The sequence below is a fragment of the Podarcis liolepis genome (genome assembly GCF_965112155.1).
Source record: "Podarcis liolepis genome assembly, chromosome: 8".
NCBI lineage: Eukaryota > Metazoa > Chordata > Lepidosauria > Squamata > Lacertidae > Podarcis > Podarcis liolepis.
This window is the reverse complement of record NC_139560.1, coordinates 22,800,238-22,822,199: the sequence shown is the minus strand read 5'-3', so window position 1 is coordinate 22,822,199 and position 21,962 is coordinate 22,800,238. Positions and strand designations below refer to the sequence as shown.

The 21,962-nt window shown below is 41.9% G+C and overlaps 1 long non-coding RNA gene across 2 annotated transcripts in view; it reads right to left on the bottom strand.

Moving 5' to 3' along the window:
* LOC310713227 overlaps positions 1–21,962 on the bottom strand; it is a 96,696-nt gene that overhangs the window by 68,299 nt on the left and 6,435 nt on the right. The window contains exon 3 of one of the 2 annotated variants that reach the window (XR_014529114.1): positions 20,995–21,175. This is a non-coding gene — a long non-coding RNA (uncharacterized lncRNA). Of the gene's footprint in view, positions 1–20,782; positions 21,176–21,962 lie in introns of those variants that run through there. The other variant, XR_014529115.1, reaches the window with a different exon arrangement.

Below are 21,962 nucleotides of genomic sequence, written 5' to 3'. Positions count from 1 at the left end.
GATGTTACATGGGAGCTATGGGCATAGGGGGGGGGGGTTGGCAGGGAGGGGCAGCAATAGAACAATAGAAATACTTAACTAACTGACCAATCACGATGGTTCTGCAGCCCCCAAACAAAGTCCTGTCGTTGTCCCCCCAACAAAAATCTTGTAATCATGTAAAGTAGTCTCCTAACTTTCTTTTTTAAGGAAAGCAATCTCAGAGGCTTCAGTTGGGAACCAGGAAGAACTGGGAAGGTGGAGGGCTGATTAGCATTTCCCCCTTCTGTCCTTAATTTACTTGAAATCACCCAAGCAGCTTTCCCACTCCTGTATCTTTCCCTCTGATGGGATACAAACAGCTAAGTGGGATTTTGAGTAGAGAATGTCAGGAAGCGAAAGGGTTAAATAGATTTTTTTCATTCTCTCCACTACTTTTAATTCTTAAAAAAAAAAAAAAATGTCAGCAGGCTAATGCATGCAGCTCCTATGCTTACACCTAGGTTAGCCCACACAATATATTCTGCTACTTAGCATAAGCAACATGGTCTTCTTGACAGATCACATGCTAGACTGCTGCCAGTATTTACAGAACTGACAACAGGAGAGAAAGGGACTTGAGAACAAGCATGTGTTATAACCTCCCAGTGTGGTAGCTTTGGGTCATCTTAGTACAACAGTGAGAAGACATTGGTACACACTGTACCGTATTAAACATCCCACATGGAGCTTGAAACACTTACATAATGAAATAAAAGATCAAAAAGAGAGCAGTGTTTTGAAAGGTTTGATAATTTGTAAAACAGAGTGTATATTTATGTAACACAAGGAATAATAATAGGATTACAAAATGCCCGTCTTGCATTAAAAGTATGAAATTGGGATTGTTTCTTACATTCCAGGACTGATTTGGGCTGCAAAATGGGAAATATCCCTCCATTTCTGATGTTCAAGTGTGTGTGCCCTTGCTTTTGTGTCAAAAAAAATGGCATCATCCATGCAAGAGGGAATTATCAGCTGTCTTGGAGGGAGCCTCAGTGTTAGCAGAAGTACAAAAAAAAACCTTAAGGGGAAACCCTGGAGTGGGGTTGAAACCCTGAGAACTGAGTGTGCTCAATGGCAAAAGAATGCTGACTATATTTTTTTTTTGGCGCGGGGAAAAGCATGGCCTATTGTGGAGTGCATAGCTGGCTGATCAGAACTCAATAGAAACACTCCACGCTACAGCATTTCAAAGACACAGAGTTAACCTCTTAGAATTATACCTTTGTAGTAAATGAGGACATAGAGTAGCCCGTATGAACTACTGTCTATGCTACAATCTTTTTGTGGAGGGTGGGGAGTGGAATATACTGCTGACAAATCACAACTATTTTAAAATGTTTGTTTTCTGTAGGCAGCTTTCAATTCATCACAGGGAGGGAAGGGGGGGAACCTAAAGGAGCCAGGTCATGCAGACTGCAAGCCTACCAATTAACAGTGTGATTCTACACATGTTTATTCAGAATTCCCTTTGAGCTCAGATTGATTTGCCCCAGATCAGTAGGTATAGAAGACTGCAGCCTATGCTTGAGGGTGTTTGAGCCATGGACTGCATGGGCTTCAATCTATCCACTCCCCAACTGCTAGCTCAAGCCCTGCCAGGGGTGCCAAATTGAATAAAATATGGGGGGAGCAGGTAAGCCCCACCATGCATAAGTGGAAACATGACACAGTGCGCACACGCCATTTGAATGGCAATACTCATCAACTGGGGGCAGGAATCAAATATTTTATTGGGGGATGGTGGCGAAGGGACTTCAGCCCCTAGGAGTTGGCTCCTGAAAACACCCTAACAATGCAAGCTGTCTTGCTGCAACAAATCGTGTTGTAAGGGGGCAGATTCACCTTGGTTAAAAGTCCTTAAGCAGAGGCTGGATGGCCACCAATCGGGTGCTGTTGCTGTTTCCATCGCTGGCAGGTGGTTGGACTAGATCCTCTCCAACCCTAGGATTAGAGGATTCTAGTATGAGCAAAATAATATGTGCCAAACAGTTTTAATCCTCTGCAATTATGAACTGGCTATTAATACTCAACCCTGCTTTTTCAGACCACACTCAGACAATGTTTAACAAGAAAAGTTGTATTACAGGCAAATGCATTGAAAGCTTCTCTGGCTGAAATGGAGGACCTTTCCATAGAGAAACAGCAGAATGAAGGTTGTTCTTGTCTTTACAAATTGCATTTATACATATATACCCGGTAGGTACCAACCGAAATAATTTGATACAAACTTCAAGGTATAATTAAGGTTACCCATTATAGGTTACACAGATTTTTACCTCTAGGTCATAAATATGAATCTCGGAAGGACACAAGAGGTGTAACATCATTATAATTTGATAACCTCTGTGACGTGGAAAACTAAACAATTATCTCATCAGTGCTCAGTAAAAAAATAAAAATAAATTATTACCTGTCTCTTCAAAACTGTCTGTTGTCAAGCGGGATACTATCTGCCATATATTGTCCTCTCCTCTCTTGGCAGGCAAATCAGTTCCCCTACCCTCTCCCAAAAACTTACGGTATAGTGAATGTATCGAGTACTAATCCTTTTGGACACAATATTTTCTAATAGTAAGGTCCTATCCTGGAGTTATGCAGAGTGTTTATGCTGGCATTGCACCACATTTACACCAGTTAACACACGTCCTGTTTCGTTTCCAATAATTACCTACTTTTGTTTTATTTATTTATTCTTTCTTTCTTAAGTACTTTATCGGCTGCCAATCTTATGTTGTGTCAGTTTGTTTCTTTGAAGTATATAATGTTTTGACAGCTGTGGTATTTTTTCCTTTCTTTTTGTTTTAACATTTAATAAAGATTAATTAAAAAATACACCACCTGCATAACTCCCTACCCTGGTGGCACAGTGCAAGTACAAAGAAGAAAAGCCTGAGCATATTTGCAGATATCACGGGGCTTAGTTTAGATGCTGGGCTTGCTCAGGAGTTGGTCCCACCCTCCGATGATGCTGTAAGATTAAACCACAAAAGAGATGCTATAAAAACACTTTCATTAGATTCAGTAGAGAACTCCTGAGATCTGCCAACTTCCATTCCATCTGATCCCACAGCCATGTCAGGTAAACAATTCTGAAGCTGGATACTAAATCCCAGTTTCTTATCCACATGAAAGTTCGAAACACAGTTCAAGCAGAAAACTTTTTTGAGAAAGAGAGAGAGAGAGAGATAGCTAAGGCGTATATGTAAACTTAATTATACTCATATCATATATCTCTATGGCTGGAGTGTTGTCTTCTTTGAGATTCACAGTAAGTGTCACTGATCAAAATTGTTTGCACAATGCTCACTTCAGCACCATGTCAGAAGACAATATTCCAGATAACTGATCTGGAATCATAGAACCATAAAATTGTAGAGTTGGAAGGGACCACGAGAGGCATCTAGTCTAACCCCCTGCAATGCAGAAATATTTTGCCCAATGTGAGGCTCATAGCAGAGCCTCTGCAAGGGAAATCAAGCTATCATGGTTACCACTGCTCGCTGGAAAGCAAATGATTACTCCTAAGCTGCTTTTGTGCTGGTGAAGTCCAACACAACGCCAATGGGAAAACTTGTTTCAACATAGTTATATTGCCACATCAGTGGGAGGCTGCTGCTTCGTAACCCTGATGCAGACAGGTGTGGTCTATTAACATTTTGAGAAATTTTCTTCTGCATGAGACAAAAGCAGCTGTTTTCTACCCTTTAGAGGAACAGAGAAAGCAAATCATGTAGATCTTCCACAGCAACTTGAATCCTGCAAGTACAAAGTTATCTCAGGCATTAGTGCCCTGGGGAGTAATACTATCTATAAACACTGTAGATGTTGTTTGTACTCAGAAGGTAGTAAAGATCTCCGTTAGATTACAAGTCTGCTTAGAAGAAGCCAAGGATCAATGGGACAGCATTAGTTCTACTATTTATTTATTTGGCAGGCATGCTAACTTATTTACTACAAAGGCATCATTCATTCTAAGAAGTTAACTAATTTCTCTGCCTTTAGCAAATCTAATATGCTATAAACCAAGACAAATTTATAATTGTTAAGGGTTGTGTTGAAACAATTTCCCCCCAGGATAATCCCAAACATAAAATTTGAAGAAAGCTGGTCCTTTACACAAAGAACTTTGAAGACAGTAACACCACAGTCCTGTGCATAAATTAAGAGTGAGCTCCATTGGACATAGTGGGACTTAGTTCTCAATTACATTGATTCTAACATATTGTCATACACACTACTAGCCTCTCCTGCTGTGCTATATGTTCCATGTTGCTTTTTATTATTCATTATTACTTCTTATTCTGACTTCTTGTCATGGTATTTGATGCTTGCCTTTCTTACTGCATCTTTAAGAAAGCATGAGTTTACTCGCTGGTGTTTTGGTTTTTCATTTCCTGGATTTGTTGTATGCCTTGTATCTCCAGCAGAAACAGTGCAAACCCTGCTCTAGTTGGGAAACAGGTCACCGCGCAGGTCAGATCTGTATGGAGATACATCCATTTCCCTATAGACTTGAGGAACCAGGGCTGTGATACTACGGCCGGGTGGCAGGAAGAGGAAAGAATGAACATGCTGGACGAATCTTGAGCGGTGGGAGGAGACTGGTGTTGTAATGGATGGAGGCATTAATATGTTCTTTAACTGCAATAAGGAAATAATATAGTGGCTGTTACGGAAAAATCTAGGTGCAGTGTTACTCTGCCACCCAGCTCATCGGACTAAGTCCGTGGGTCCCTGCGGAAGGAAATGAGCTCAGCCGGACGCAGGAGCAAACTGCAGAAGATCCAAGTTTATTGCGCAACAGGTTCAAGGCGTGATTGAACAGAGAGGAAGGGGTGACATGAACTTTTGAAATTTCCCTCCATATCCCAGAATACAGTGCATGAAACGTCACGAATACATTATGGGAAGGTTGGGTTTCACAAGTTACATCATGAATATACTTTACACGTCATGAATACATTATGAAAAGGTGGGATTACATTAATTAGCATTTTCGGATGAGGGAGGGGGGATATGCGGAGCGGGAAATATACATAGATACACATTTATTGAGTACCGGTGGTGGCAAGACAATGGGTCAGAGATATGCATCGTCTGCCACCTAATATTGCCTAGAGGGAAGGTTTGGCAAATTAAGAAGTTCCTGCGTACGTGACCTGCCGCTTCGGGGATTATGGAAGTAGGGATAGCATCATGGAGTCCACGGGGAACTGAGTTGAATGACACTGAGAGCGAAGAAATTGGAGTTACGGTTGATTTTATATCAATTTTTAAAGATTTCAATGATTTCAAACCCATTCTGTACTATAGGGCAAAAGCAGAAACAGAATGGATACATTGTAACAGGAGGTCTGTGATTGGCTAAAGCGGGGCCATAGGAATAAGCGGGGCCTCGGATGTTCCTAGAAGGAAGGGGGAAAGGAGCCCCCCCCCTTCCGTTCCGTATCAGTCCCCCATTCGGAGATAGATTTGCATTAAAGTTCTGTAAGAACTTGCAAATCTTTTCTCCGCACCCTAAATCTCGGTGAATGGGATGTGTGGCTTTATGCAAACCTGAAAGGGACTTGCAAGCCATGCCTCTTACGGTCATTTGCAAGTATAGCAGTGCAGGTAGCTGCATATAGGGTATTATATAAAGAACACCTCTTGTATTTTGTTGCTAAATTAGTTGTGGCATTCTCAATAGTGTTTTATGCTTTACACCTAGCAGGAAGGTCTAATTGACTGAAAAATGCAGTTGGCTTCCCCCCCCGCCATTTGTGTGTTCTCAGGTGTCAAGGTAGCTCTTCTGTGGTCTCACACTGACATAGTGCTACAGCAACACATCCTGTCTGTTGAATCCCCTCAGGGCTTTCATTTAACCATGTCGCCTGGCATTCACCATAGCTGGCACAGGTTTTGGGCATCTCGTGAGGGAGAGGTCTTCGCCTTGGCCTTTAGCTATGGGATTCTATTATAGGCTGTGGTTTTGCACGCATGGGGGTTGCTCACTTGCACTTAAAGGACCAAAAGGCTAATTGCAGCCTGGATACACTTGCCCAATTCAAACTGAGTCCAATTTGAATTTATCTTGCCCCATGGTTCTCAACTCTTCAAACCAATCTGTTAAAAGAAAACCATTCTTAACAAGGGCAGTTGTCCAAATAAGTCAATTTAACTCTATAAGGGATCATTCCTGCTAAACCAAAGCATATGCACCTTCATGTACCTGGTGTTTTATGGATCCAGAAGCTTGTCCTTGGCAAAACGAGGTTTAACACATTTTAAAATGGATAGGGAAAGTTGGCGGTGGAACAATTAAATGTGGTTACAAGTTGATCTAAACATTGGACTACGCAATAGTGTGAGCTATTAGAAAGTATAAAATGCATGAGAATTCTCCATTGGTGTGTAAGCAAGAAGACATTAAACATAAAAACAATTACACACAAAAATTGCCCCCCTTTGTGGAAATCACACTGTCAGACACATTTCAACATTCTTACATAATAACACATAATACAAAACAAACTAATTAAATATCAGTTACATATCTTGACACAATTGTGATCTTTTATGCATGTATTTTTTGAATCCTGGAGCACAGTCTTAAGGTTCAAAAGTGAGAAAATGTCCTTGCAATTCAACTCCTCCCCTTAGCCATGAGGGGTTGTTGCTCCTGTTCATCATTGCACATCTGTAGAAGTGATATCCTGTAAGGGGGCAGGGTTTTTGGGGAGATTTTGGGGAGACTTAAAGACACAGACAAGGAAGGGGCAAAAGGCAAAAAGGATGTCCTCCAGTTTCCATGGGAAGCTGCAAATAATAACAATCTTAGTGGATTAAACATTTTATTCATTATCATTATTGGACTATTTTGATTGTTGTTAGCCGCCCTGAGCCCAGCTTCGGCTGGGGAGGGCAGGATATAAATAAAATTATTTATTATTATTTATTATCACATTTCCACATAATTACTGTTATTATCTGCTAAGTTTGTTTGCTTTCCTTCACTTAGTTTTTGTTGTTGTTCTTTTCATATTATAAAATAAAATTACTCCACATGTATAGAAAGAGAACTGTAAAAAAAATACAAAGGTTAAAAAAATACAAAAGAAAGCAAAAAATTAGATTACCAGTCAGATGAAAACAAACTTGACACAAGGACATCAGATTTAGAAAAGAATTATTATTAAATATATTATCAAAACCACGCAGATTACTACTAGACTGAAAAAAATGGGAAAACAATGGGGAAAAACTTAAAATTCACCATGTGCTATCTGATAAAAGAACTTCATGAAACTGACTTTCAGCATGTGATGAACATGTCCCTAAAGTAGAACACACACACACAAAATGAGCTATGAGGAACCAAAAATAAATAAATGCTAAGACACACCATTAATAAGTAACCTGAAGTAATCTGTTTTGGCATTCTAACATCCCAAATGGAAATAAAAGTGTTTCTTGATGTGACATCAGCTGTAATGTTAATAGCGGAATACTGGGAAATGAGTTAATACCAATAAAATGAATGGCAATTTAAAGTTGTGCAGGTACCTTGCACTAGCCAAAATGACAGAATTAGTAAGAAATGCTCAGGCCAAAGGTAAACAAATACCATTCCACAAACAATGTTTGGTTGTGCTTCGATTAATTTCATATATATAATGGAAGAACTAATAAAACGAACTTAATAAACGAAAACAGATTATTTGTAACCTAAAAAAAAAAAATGTCAAAGCCACAAAGAGATAGAAGGAAATCAACTAATATAGCAGGGATTCAGACTTGTTTTGCTGAACAGAAAGAAAGTGACTGTTTGGCTTTAAGGGAAGAAAGACAAAAGAAAAACAAATGCAATTACTTTTTATAGAGTATTTAAATCACTGTTTGCATCCCCTCATTATCATTTGTGCTGTGGGAGAAAAGAAAGGACACTCTGTTAAAAAGGAAAATTATTTCATGTGAGAGGTCTGTCAGGAAATGCTGTTCCTAAAATGTATAGGCATATACACACCTGTTGAAAGGGAAAAAATTTTCATGTGAGAGGTTTGTCAGGAAATGCTGTTCCTAAAATGCATAGGCATATACACACACACACACACACAAAAAAAAAAACTTATAAAATTCAAATCCCATGGGGGGGGGGAACTACTCAAGAGAGGAACTCACAGTGGGAGTGCTTTGATATTTACCTGTGAAAAGAATTTGGCATGTCCAGTACTTAACTTTATTGTCTTAAGTAGCCCTGGAGCAAAACACATTAAGGGTGATTTCCCTCAATGGTTCAAGGTTTTACATAAGGAAATTTGTATAGGTTTCAGGCTCTCCAAACCTTCTCTCTCCCCCCCTCCTTTCTCTCTCTCTCTCTCTCTTTTGTAAGCTGATCTAGCCTCTGTGCATGTGCAGAGTTCATGCCTCAGCAAACCTTTTATACCATTGAAAATGTTGCATCTTTTGGCTCAATTAGAATAAGGAAGGGAAAGGTAAGGAGTAGATTTTAAAAATAGGGTTAGATTTTAAAACAAAAAAGAGAAACTCAGCAATTCAAGTATTCACCATTCAGCCCAAGCAAAGGAGTCTGCTTCCTTTATGTACAGGAAAGGGCTAATATCCCTCTGGCCATTCGCGGAACAATCAACCGCTCTCTTATTTATGAGTAAAAATGGCCAGAGAGTTAGAATTCATAGGATTTTTTATTTATTTTTTAACATTCTCAGTCATGGTCAAGGCTAATTCTACTTAACTATATGAATTTTTTATGTGCTTAAACTTTGAGTAGACTTTTAAGTCTGATTTTTGTAAATAATAGACAAAATGATAAACACTGCAATCACTTAAATGCCTTATATCACCAGTTCTGCTTCAAACATCATGGCTTCACCAGACACCTTTTTTAAAAAACAAAGAGCAAATCTGGGCTGAATTTCAACTCATCAGCCACAAATTGGGAAAGTTGAAAGGGACCTGGGGTCATCTAGTCCAACCCTAAAATACAGGGTTCATAGCAAGATTTGTACTACTAGAAACACACACATACTTATGTACACAGACACAACTGGGGAAGAGATCACAAGCCATGCGCCTATCATGTACTAAGGAAGAGGAAAATAAAAGTACCCAACTAGTTTGAGTGAGAGTTTACTTCCTTAGACTAAAGAGTGAAAGTTCCTAGATAAATTATCCTTAAAGACTGAAGTGAACATTTTTCTAGGATAGGGAGAGGATCTCTTATAAAGCAAAGTTAATTCAATTGATATAACCACTCACAAATAATTACAACAGCCATAGATTTGACATTTTTGTTGAACTTGCAGAGCAATAGTAAGCCTAATCTATGCCCCCCCTTGCAGTTTCCTTTAAAGGAAGCTTACTCAGGAGTAAATTTACCTGGCACAGAATAAGAAGGAGAAGGGGAAAAAACCCTGAAAGAGACAGAATGAAACAAGGGGGGGGCATTTTCTAAGAAAAGAGGCCAGGAAGTCTTATAGAGACTGATATCAGGAGCCTTACAATAACTCTTCTGTCCAACCAAATCAAAGTTAAACCTGGACTCAGATATTTTCTTAGAAGGAACACCATACTTTCATAGGCATATGCTTAATGAAATACATACATTGCATTTTAGCTTGAGAGCAGTTGGCTCAACTAGGCTTTTTCAGCAGAAACATTAGGTTATCTGCACCTTCCAAAATAAGACTGTAGACTCACAATCTCAAAAGTTGGGGCAAAGCAAGAGGTGGGGTAAACATTTGCACACTTCATTCTCATTTTCTCTTATTTAGGACTGCTAAGATCCAGCATGGCTTCCTTAGATTTAAATTTTGAAGCAAGCTTGCAGTTTAAACTATGCACACTTAAGAAAAGCAGTCTGCCAGAGACAGAAGGAACAGACAACACACATAACAGACAACATGTAAACATACATATTCTCATATATGTATTAACAGACAACACACATAACAGACAACATGTAACATATAAACAGATATATTCTCATCCTTTAGTTGGTTATTGCAAGGAGTTGGGCCACTACCTCTGGCTTCATTAAGTGAAATTAGTAGGAAGGTCCCACATGGTTTTATGAGCCTCCTTGCCTCTTCAAACACACCACCAGTTAATCAAACTGGTAGGGCTCATAACGCTTGGTCGACTGGGTACCCCTTTATAGATGCATGCGTTGCTGTTGTTGCTTTTTTGCTTTTTCTTTTTTTTTTTGGGGGGGGGTGTCTGGGATAGAGAAGGGGGAAAGAGAGGGGTTGATTAGGATTGGTATGTCTAGGGGTTTGGTATGCTTAGTACAGGGACGTATAGTAAAGAGGAGAAGGGGCTTCTAGTTGCCTGGCAACTTCCTTAGTGGGTTTTAGAGAGCTCTAGCTATCCGGTTCCTTGCGTTCCATTTCCTATTTCCTTATTTCCTATAACCTGGGGTCTCTTTCCACTCTGCCGGTCCTGCCCAATTCCTCATGGGCTATCCCTCCTGGCAACCTCCTACCTATCGTCACATCTCAGGAAAAGGGGCCCTACTGGACGCCCGCGCCATGCGGTGCCAGATCGGGTGGTCCCTGGATAGAATTTCGGGTCGAAAATCCCCCTTGCTTTTGGAAGCGAGCTTACAGTACACGTGGTATGTAGCTCGACCAGTGCGGCTGGGATTGGGATAGAAAGCAAGACCACTTCCTGCCCCCTAGCAAGGACGCTCGGGAAGTTCGGAAAGAGAGCTCCAACCCCTTGCTTTCAACTGGGATGCCCGTTGCAGAGAGTCGGCTATCTTTCAAGTCGGGTCTCTCCGTCTTACTTTCGGGCTCCCAATTGGTGCGGCTGGCTGGAGATTTTAAGGAAAAGGTATAGAGCTCAGAACCCCCCTTTCGGGTTGAGCAGCGGTCCACGGTCTCTCTCACTAACCGGACCAAGAGAAAGGCAAGAAGGAGCGATAGAGAGGAGGGCAGAGAATTCAGTTGCCAGGAGACTTCCACCCCCTTCCCACCAGTGCACTGGATTTTCCTTTTTCCTTATACTCACGCGTCTTCTATGATGATCCCGGGATCGATGAATAAGCCGGCTGGATCCCTCTTTTGCTCCCCGGCTGAACTCCTAGGGCTTTCGATTACCGCCCAGAAGATGGCTGGGGGTCCAAAAGGATCTTCCCAGGCAAAATGGCCCGGAGCCGGCTGAAGATTTCGGGGCCCCCAGTCAGCAGCTTGGGAGAACCGCAAGCCCCACGTTGCGGCGCCAACTGTTACGGAAAAATCTAGGTGCAGTGTTACTCTGCCACCCAGCTCATCGGACTAAGTCCGTGGGTCCCTGCGGAAGGAAATGAGCTCAGCCGGACGCAGGAGCAAACTGCAGAAGATCCAAGTTTATTGCGCAACAGGTTCAAGGCGTGATTGAACAGAGAGGAAGGGGTGACATGAACTTTTGAAATTTCCCTCCATATCCCAGAATACAGTGCATGAAACGTCACGAATACATTATGGGAAGGTTGGGTTTCACAAGTTACATCATGAATATACTTTACACGTCATGAATACATTATGAAAAGGTGGGATTACATTAATTAGCATTTTCGGATGAGGGAGGGGGGATATGCGGAGCGGGAAATATACATAGATACACATTTATTGAGTACCGGTGGTGGCAAGACAATGGGTCAGAGATATGCATCGTCTGCCACCTAATATTGCCTAGAGGGAAGGTTTGGCAAATTAAGAAGTTCCTGCGTACGTGACCTGCCGCTTCGGGGATTATGGAAGTAGGGATAGCATCATGGAGTCCACGGGGAACTGAGTTGAATGACACTGAGAGCGAAGAAATTGGAGTTACGGTTGATTTTATATCAATTTTTAAAGATTTCAATGATTTCAAACCCATTCTGTACTATAGGGCAAAAGCAGAAACAGAATGGATACATTGTAACAGGAGGTCTGTGATTGGCTAAAGCGGGGCCATAGGAATAAGCGGGGCCTCGGATGTTCCTAGAAGGAAGGGGGAAAGGAGCCCCCCCCCTTCCGTTCCGTATCAGTGGCCTACGTACCACAGATGATTGTTGCAAAAGCAACAAAGAGCCTTGTGGTACCTTTAAAAAGAATGCCGTATGTATTGTGGTGCATGTTTTCATGTTCTAGATTCCACTTAATCAGTTGCATCTGATAAAGTGGACTCAGGCCAGGAAAGTGCCCTGTAGCAAGTTGCAACTCCTGGCTGCAACCATACCCAGGCAGCAGACCTCCAGTGCAAGGGGCATCTGAGACAGGCACATATGCACTCACTCTGCAATAAGAAACACTTTCCTTGAGTAAAAAGGGACTGTGAAAATGACACATGCTTTTAGGGCAGCTGCATAACTCTTTTGCTGGTTTTTTTTGGGGGGGGGGGTTTGCCAAGGAACAGGAAGAGTCTTTAAATCTCCCAGCCCAGAGTGCCATAATCAGAAAGCAGCCTGCCAGCCATGCTTCACACACATCCCTTTAAGAAATACAAAGATCCCTGGCCTGTATTAAGTGAAGAGATGGTTCAGATTGGAAGCAGGCCAGCTGAGTGAGTGGATGTATAGTGGTACCACTGGTTACAAACTTAATTCGTTCTGGCGGTCCGTTCTTAACCTGAAGAAGAAGAGTTTGGATTTGATATCCCGCCTTTCACTCCCCTTCAGGAGTCTCAAAGCGGCTAACATTCTCCTTCCCCTTCCTCCCCCACAACAAACACTCTGTGAGGTGAGTGGGGCTGAGAGACTTCAAAGAAGTGTGACTGGCCCAAGGTCACCCAGCAGCTGCATGTGGAGGAGCCGAGATGCGAAGCCGGTTCCCCAGATTACGAGACTACCGCTCTTAACCACTACACCACACTGGCTCTCCGAAATGGATGTATCTCCATACAGATCTGACCTGCGCGGTGGCCTGTTTCCAAACTAGAGCAGGGTTTGCACTGTTTCTGCTGGAGATACAAGCCATACAACAAATCCAGGAAATTAAAAACCAAAACATCTGAACCCGTTCTTAACCTGAGGTACCACTTTAGCTAATGGGGCCTCCTGCTGCCGCCACACTGCCATTGCGCGATTTCTGTTCTCATCCTGAGGTAAAGTTCTTAACCCGAGGTACTACTTCTGGGTTAGCGGAGTCTGTAACCCAAAGTGTTTGTAACCCAAGGTGTTTGTAACCTGAGGTACCACTGTAATATGCTAATCTGTGTACTTTCCCTCACCTTCCACGGGCTCTTGGGGAGTACATGAAGCCTTGGAAGCAGGAGATGGGAGAAGGACTGAATCCAAAGGTTCAGAGTCTAGAAGACTTTTTTTATGCCACCATAAATAATTGTAGAACGATGGCAGCAGGTAGGAAAGGCTTCATGCACTTGATTAGCCCTGAGGCTACACTATTGGTGTATACTCTAATAAATTTGTTAGTTTTTGCTGCAGAAGACCAACATGGCTACCCTTATGGGAATAGGATTGCTATGACAGTATAACTCACTAAAGATGAGGGGTGGCCAGTGTGTAGCTCTCCAAATGTTTTTGGGCTACAACTTCCACCATCCCTGGTCGTTGTATTGGGGGCTTATGGAAGTTGGAATTGAGTAACATCTGGAGGGCATCATGTTAATTCCCCTGCTATAGATTGTAAACTGATGGAGTTGCAATCTTAGGAGCCAACTCCTAGGGCCTGCGGGGGCTTTGGCCCCCCACAATAAAATATCTGAGGGGGCTGGGCCACCACAAAGTTGATGGGCATTCCCATTCAAATGGTGTGTGTGCACTTCATCATGTGACTGATTATGTGGGGTGGGACTTACCTGGGTCCCCACAATATTTTATTCAAGATGGCCCCCCTGGTTGCAATGTAGCTTATAACAGTTAACTGAAAGGTGGATTTATTCATTTCTTAGTAATGTGATGCCTTCTTGCTTCCTGCCTGATTTGTACTCTAGAAGAGCGAGCCAAGCTCTTAGACGTATTTCTGAAGGACATGACCACTACAGATGCCAGATGAGAACCAGAGATCATGCCTTTCCCTTTAATTTCAAAATATAGTAAATTACAAGACCCTACTGTGCTTCCTAATCCACTGGTCCACCAATCCCCACACCCAAGTGCTGTAGTATGCAGGACCTAAGTTTTGGTTCACTACAGGCAGAAAAGGAAGGTGGGCAAAGGTGGGGTATTGACACAGGTGGTGCAGGGGGAACATCTTCTCTTGCTACTCCATTGTTTTAAAGGGACAGGTATGGTCTCTGGAGCTGACAGTAGCCCTTAGCTATCACATAATTATTCTGCACATTTTGCCCATAATGTCACAAGACTAAGGCCAACTGTGCTCATGAATTTGCTTTGTTGCTTTGCTCATGAGCTCAGATGGAAACGCTTAAACACAACAACACCCAGTTGTTTATTTTATTTTTTCAATTACTTACTGATGGCTTACTGCGCGGTTGTACAAGTATAAGGCGATTACATAATTCGATCTGCAGAAGGCAAGAATTCAACATGTAATTAGTTTCCAGCTGGAAGCCAGACAAACATATTTTTAAACGGAATAATTTTATGTGTACATTTTATTAAGTGCCAACATGAAACACCCTCTGGTTGCAGTAATTTTTACTGTAATTCTTCATGTTGCTACATGTTAAAGCTAGCGATCTTTTGGCTATATTAATGTGCCTTTCACATTAAGTCAGACTAGCTTTCACACTAGCTTTTTCCTCTGGAATTGATACCATTTTTTCACCCAATTAATCCAGAGAATGCAGAAAGCCTTGCACCATTGCATTCCTCTGTTTTATCAATTGTCCTCTCCCACTGCTGTTTTTAAGTGCTCAGTTGTAGTAGTTTGTTTTTTTGCCGCTCAATCCTTGCAAGTACAGATTGGCATAGTGGTTTCCTCCAACCCTGCTTTCCTGTTTCCATTTTTATTGTTACCTGCTTGCACCTTTGTCATTACTGTACATTTCTTGCTCATTCATTAGCATTTATTTTTAATTTGTATTTTAAGCAGAAGTGCAACAGTGCAACATTTCCTCCCTCTAAATGTATTAAAGTGAACCTTAAACTTTGAGGGGTACTTCACTAGGATGATCAGTTACTATATATATTGAAAGATGAAGTTACCTTTGAAATAAAGCTTGCCCACCTCTATGGGTTTTCCCCTTCAAGGTGAAACCAGAGAGGTGGGTTGAATCTGTCCTACATTGCAATTTTATTGCAGCATAACTATGAGACCTAACTATACGAACTGAGAATGTGAAGACTCACAAGGATCCTTGACAGTGCTGAAGGACTGTATAGCAAATGCACAGAGGCATCTCTACAGACAAATCAACAGAGTGATGTGTTCCCTGCAGATATTAAGTTGAAAATTACTGCTTTAATGTTGTTTAGAATGGCTGAGAATATATTTTTTTCCACTAATTGCTGCTGATTTATAGTTGATGTACTGGGAAAAGATGAATGCTAGAAAAAGATTGAGTTTGCCTGGTTGGGTAGCTTGGCCTCGGTGCTTAAGACATTTGAAATTAAGGCAGTGTATACACTTATCCATCTTGAGTGCAAAGGAATGGTTTATCAGAATGCAGAATTGTTCATATAGTCAACCTCTAAAGCACATCCAGAATACATCCTACACAAACTTTTAACTCCTCTATGCAGGGAGGTGGTGCTTTAAAGGTCTGATATATACACAGCCCTCCTTAATAAGCTGCTTTCAATCTACAGTGGTACCTCGGGTTAAGTACTTAATTCGTTCTGGAGGTCCGTACTTAACCTGAAACTGTTCTTAACCTGAAGCACCACTTTAGCTAATGGGGCCTCCTGCTGCTGCTGCCCCACTGGAGCACAATTTCTGTTCTCATCCTGAAGCAAAGTTCTTAATCTGAAGCACTATTTATGGGTTAGCAGAGTATGTAACCTGAAGAGTATGTATCCCGAGGTACCACTGTATATGTATCCTCGGTCCTGCCATCAACAAGGGTGAGTGTAGTTACATGGTATCTGTTTGAAAATAATCCTGTTGAAAATTTTTTCCATTCCTTTCCCATTCCCTCCAACACAATAATTGCAGTTGTGGGATATAACTGCAATAATTGCAATAACTATGTAGATCTGGTAGAAAAACCAAGATCTCCATGTGTACGGAATGTAGAATATAATAATGTGTGCACACAGACAAAAAGTGATCAGCTATGGTAAGCAATGATTTTCCATGCCAGAGGCACCCAGTGCAAGAGAGCTTTTTCACCAAGAACCATAGAAACAAATACAGGATATGGTGGTGCCTTGTAGTGACTTGGCCATGTCAAAATTCAATGCAATTGTGTGAATCAGCAATTCAGTTATAGTACAAAATGTCATTAGTTGAAAAATTGATCCCAAAGCTGCCCGTGGCAATGAAAAAGTAATGCAATACACAACAATTCTATTAGGAGAGGGGAAAGGATTAATAATAAATTTATAAGGGACGGTTCAGATATCAGAAAATGGCTGTCATCAAAACAAATGACTCCAAATACAGCCTACCAGATTTCTCCCACAATGTTTTTGTTGGAATCCGGTTTCAGTAGACGTTTATGTTGCCACTTCCTCGGTTACTGATTTGCGTGTCCTTTTTCTCAGGTGCCCAGTCTTGTGCAAAAACAGATTTTTGTGGCAGGTAGTAAAGTGGATGAGGTAGTCTTAGGTTTATTTGTGAACACATATGTGAGGAAATATCCTTATGCTAAGAGTCCTGAACATATTTACTGAAAGGGAAACCCACAGAATCAGAAGGTGTTTACAGTGGTACCTCTGGTTACGAACTTAATTTGTTCCAGAGGTCCGTTCTTAACCTGAAACAGTTCTTAACCTGAGGCACCACTTTAGCTAATGGGGCCTCCCACTGCCGTGGTGTTGCCGCTGCACAATTTCTGTTCTCATTCTGAGGTAAAGTTCTTAACCCGAGGTACTACTTCCGGGTTAGAGGAGTCTGTAACCCAAGGTGTTTGTAACTCGAGGTACAACTGTACTTCTAAGCAAATTGGTCAGAGCAGAGGAAAATAGAGGTACTCCCTCCTAACTATTCCACATACAGAAGCGGACCAAATCGGCAGCTGACTCTTATGTCAACACTGGTGATGGGACAGCTTCCCCACTAAACTTGAGGCCTGTAGGCTAGCTTAGGGCTTGCAAGGAAGACCACTACCAATTCTGCCATTTCAACCACTTCCCCACCTGACCTGTTCCTGCATCTGCTGCCTGATGCTTGCTGTGCCTAAGGGAAGGGACGACCTTGAAACATATTGCGGAAAGTGTTTTTTCTTTCTGCACAACCCAATATATGTCTGCTCAAAAGTAAGTCACACTGAGTTTACAACAAAGCTTACTCCCCAGTGAATGGATATAGGATTGCTGCTCTCTAATCTTGTTGCCTGAGGATTTCTGCATAAACAATGGATCAACTCAAACACACAGCATTCTTGAGAGACTCCATCTGACTAGCCATTCATTGCAGATCATATTTTAGGAATTATCTGGGCAGAATAGAATGTCCTTCCAGGCATGTGCTGCTTTGAAACTTTAGTCTGCTTATGTCATTTGAAACCCTGTTTGGCCCCGGTTGAAAAAGGAGCCGGATCCCACAGCTGCTGTGTCTGTATTGGTATTCTTTAAGAATGCAATTTGCCAGGATCGAAAGTGGAATCTCTAGGGCTGTGTCCCCCTTTGTATGAATTCATTCATCACCATGTATTTAAAAACGTAAATAATGCCAAATGGTCGGTTGCCTACGAGAACCAGGATTATGGGCTACCAAGCTCAGGTTGTTTAAATACCTAAACTTAGGGAGGATTGGTGAAACAGTTCCAAGATATTTGCCTTTGACTGCTACAATTCAAACTATGCACATAGTTCCCATTACTGCCTTGAGCAGAGATGGAAAACAGCAGCAGCAGTGCTTATACAACCACAGGCCAACTTGGAACAAGGAAGGTTTCCACTCTTTGGCAGAGACTTTAATTTCTACAGAGTGTATGGAAATATGTGTCAGGGTCAAATATGAAAGAAAACTGCCCCCCTCCCAGGCTCTGATCTGGAAAGCCTCTCCTGTGGTGCAGCTAGGTGCTTTTTACATCCTGGACTTAATGGTCTTTTGTACAGAGATCTCCAGTCGCAAAGCACCTAATTGACACAATTAACATTTCTCCTCTTTCCTCCACCACCACCCATTCCATAATTTACCATTGCCTCTACCTTCATGATATGTTAGAACAAAATGGAGCAACAACAGTCAATCCTGTTTTGTTTTATTTTTAAAGAACTTCTCAGTGCGCAGTTTTAAGCAAGGTTAAATCATAGCACCATCATGACCACAGGGAATAAAAATGAGTTTGCTTCAGCTGCCCAAATGCTGAACGCATTTACTTGGGAATAAGCAATATTTTGTGAAGGAAAATATTTTAAAAGCAAAATTAATAAAATGAGCATCTGTAACTACAGTATATGCATGCACAGCTAACTGCCCCCCTGGCTATAAAATGGTTGTGTTGTTGTTTTTAATGGGGTGCTGCAGCAAGCAGTATCAACGCTGGAGGCCTGTGGCAGGTTTGTGTCAGCCAGAGTGCGAATGCAGAATCTGTTTGCCATTGCCCTCACATTTCACTCTCTGGGTGGTCATTTGAGGGCCTCTTGGGTTGTGGGGCTTGGACTTCAGGTCCCAGGTCCAATGTTAGCTGCCATACTAGGCTGTTCCTCTAACATGTGGGAACTTTCAGTAGCTGCTCAGTGGTGAGAGAAACGTACTCTGTGTCTTTTCAGGGTCACTTCATCTGTCCTTGATACACTTTACAGCAGAATCCTGGCAAAGGTAAAGTCCCTTGCCTAATTCTCTGTGTGTTTCTGCCAGGGACAGGCAGGGCTATGAAGAGTATGGAGGCAGGGGGCCAGGGGACTGACCCAGGAGAGGGGGGCAACGATTTATGGGGGTTGACACCACCCACAAGGCAGGAGGCAGGATGGTCAGAGCAGCCCAAGACAGAGGGAGGCGTGCAGGCTGGGAGGGATGGGCCAGTTGACTACCAGGACCTGGAGGGGCTTGAAGAAAGAGCAGCTATGGCTTCCATGTGTTGTTGTTGTTGTTGTTGTTGTTGTTGTTGTTGTTGTTTAGTCGTGTCCGACTCTTTGTGACCCCATGGACCAGAGCACGCCAGGCACTCCTGCCTTCTACTGCCTCCCACAGTTTGGTCAGACTCATGTTAGTAGCTTCGAGAACACTGTCCAACCATCTCGTCCTCTGCCATCCCCTTCTCCTTGTGCCCTCCATCTTTCCCAACATCAGGGTCTTTTCCAGGGAGTCTTCTCTTCTCATGAGGTGGCCAAAGTATTGGAGCCTCAGCTTCAGGATCTGTCCTTCCAGTGAGCACTCAGGGCTGATTTCCTTAAGAATGGATAGGTTTGATCTTCTTGCAGTCCATGGGACTCTCTAGAGTCTCCTCCAGCACCATAATTCATGGATCACTGCCTTGCCGTGGCGAAGGGGCTTGAATAACTCAGAGAAGCTATGAACTATGCCGTGCAGGGCACCCAAGATGGACAGGTCATAGTGGAGAGTTTTGACCAAACGTGCTCCACCTTGAGCAGGAACCGGCAAGCCACTCCAGTATCCCTGCCAAGAAAACTCCATGGACAAAGACAACAGGCATGGCTTCCATGTAGGAGAGACTAATTATCTAGATCCATTTTAATCTTGTTTTAGGCTTAGCTATGGGACAGAGATAGCTTTGGTCCCCTTGGTGGTTGACCTATGCTGAGAACTAGACATCAGTAGCTTTCTTTGAGAATGGAATTTTTCCACTTGAGATGAGAGCACAGGTTCATTAATATTTTTATCTGCTGGCTTAAAGCCTGTTGGTTCAGGTTCCTTAAACTGTGTCTGGAAAAGCAAGTTTCTGGTGATGTGTGTAAAGAGGTTGTTGGCGACAAGAAACAGTTTTGCACAGTCCAATCTTTTAATTTTTTGGAATGCTATTTCTGTAGAAAAACTTGCCAACTGTGAAAACAGAAATGAAGGGCCCTACACATTTTATGTTCAATGTGATTTGGCAATAGTAGCTAATCTTAAACTGACTTATTTGGTTCTATAAGATGAAAGTCTAATCACAGTAATAAAAATAATCTCTCAGAAACAGATAAGATTCCCTTTTAGAAACATGTTTACACTATTTGGAAACCCATGACAGCTATCACAAGTATTAGATGGTTTACTCCTTGTGGAACTAAGCTGTTGTATTTGTGGAAGCTATAATTATCTTATATAATTCTGTTAATTTTCTTAAAAAATACAAAACAATAAAGTTTTAGAATAACCCTCCCTCCTCGCTCCATCCTAAGAAAAGTATAGTGTGTTTATAAATTTATTATACGAAGCATGGGCATTGCAAGTGAAGGCACCTAAACTTAACATCTATGGCATGTAAGCATGCAGTGAACACATTCTATGGTCTCACATATCATGCTTCCTCACGACTTGGACTCCATGAGGCCGCGCTTTTCCTTAGACTTTTAGTCCCAATCCTCCTCAGGGTTCTCTTGATGCATTGTGAACAGGTGAGTTAGATGCATGGGTGTAGCCGGGGTGGCCAAGACCAATAAAAAATTCTTAACTGAGGTTCTGCCCCCCCCCATTTAAAGCCTGCCCCCACCAACATAAATCCTGGATATGCCCATGATTAGATGTTTATTATCTTGTTTGTATGCTTGTTTTATATGGTTGCTCTCAGATGTATTGACACTGTTTATTATGTTTCAAAGTCCATTAGAGCAAGACCTTTATTCAGAAAACTGAAATGTCACAAAATAGGACGCAAGCATTCAAGTTCTCCAACCCGTTTATCAAGCTATATCATAGGTCACCAGTCTGGGGAGGGGCATGGGCACATTTGCAAATAATAAAAACTGTTGCAGGCACCTTGTACTCATGGCAACCACACACACACACACACACACACACACACACAGTGCACTGCAACTCTTCCAAATTATCTCTCCTCCATTCTAATTAGGTTTCAAAGAAGTCTCCTATTGTAGTCAAGGAAGCCTTCTACATAACTAACCAGGGAACAACATTTTGTTCTGCTGCTTGATACTAGAAGCCTTGATCCTGCAACAGAAGTACTGGATCTCTCCAAGGCCTGAGACTGTCCCCTAAAAGGAAAAAAAAAGCCATTACTTGCCAATGGCATTTTGAAAGCCTGGTCCAGTTTGTCTAACCTGAGCGAGGCTTTTCCCTCTGGATCTATGATGATTTATTATTCTGCTTGCAGCTAACAACAGTATAGAGATGGGCAGAATGTGCAGATCATATCTTGATTGGATGCTGACAAGCCAGGCTTCGAACTAAACTAAGAAAGGTCATGTAGCATTTACAGAATTTGGAAGAAACCTAAGAGGAAGTACTTTGTATATGGAGGAAAGGTCAAGGGAACAATGGCGAGTATATTCAAGCCAGACAACTTGTGGTATTAGTAAAATAGGTTAAAGTTTATGGCTTTCTTCCACATTCACCCAAAAACTTATAAGGCCATTTTATGCAGGTACACCATTCATGTAGCAGCTATAGTATGTAGTCAAAGAAATAATGAAAGAGTACCGTGAGGTCATTTATCAATTTTTGCAAGCATGGGAGATGGAAAAATTGTAAGTAAGTGAGTAATGTGACATTAGTTCCAGTTGTGTCAAATGAAGACAAGGCTTTGAAGAAAACCTCCCTGGACAACAGACAGCAGGACAGTCTCCTTTTTTCCATTGGTGAAACTTGCATTGGAGAGACTAGAAAAGGTCCAAGACTTGCTTCCACTTGAAAACGGGAAAACTGGCCACCTTCCTTTACTGAAATTGTAAAGTTATGTTGCAGTAAACTACCTGTGATCAATAATTACGTCCCCTGGGGTGATTAAAGCCATGTGGGTGTTTGTTTTGAATTGTCTGCTAC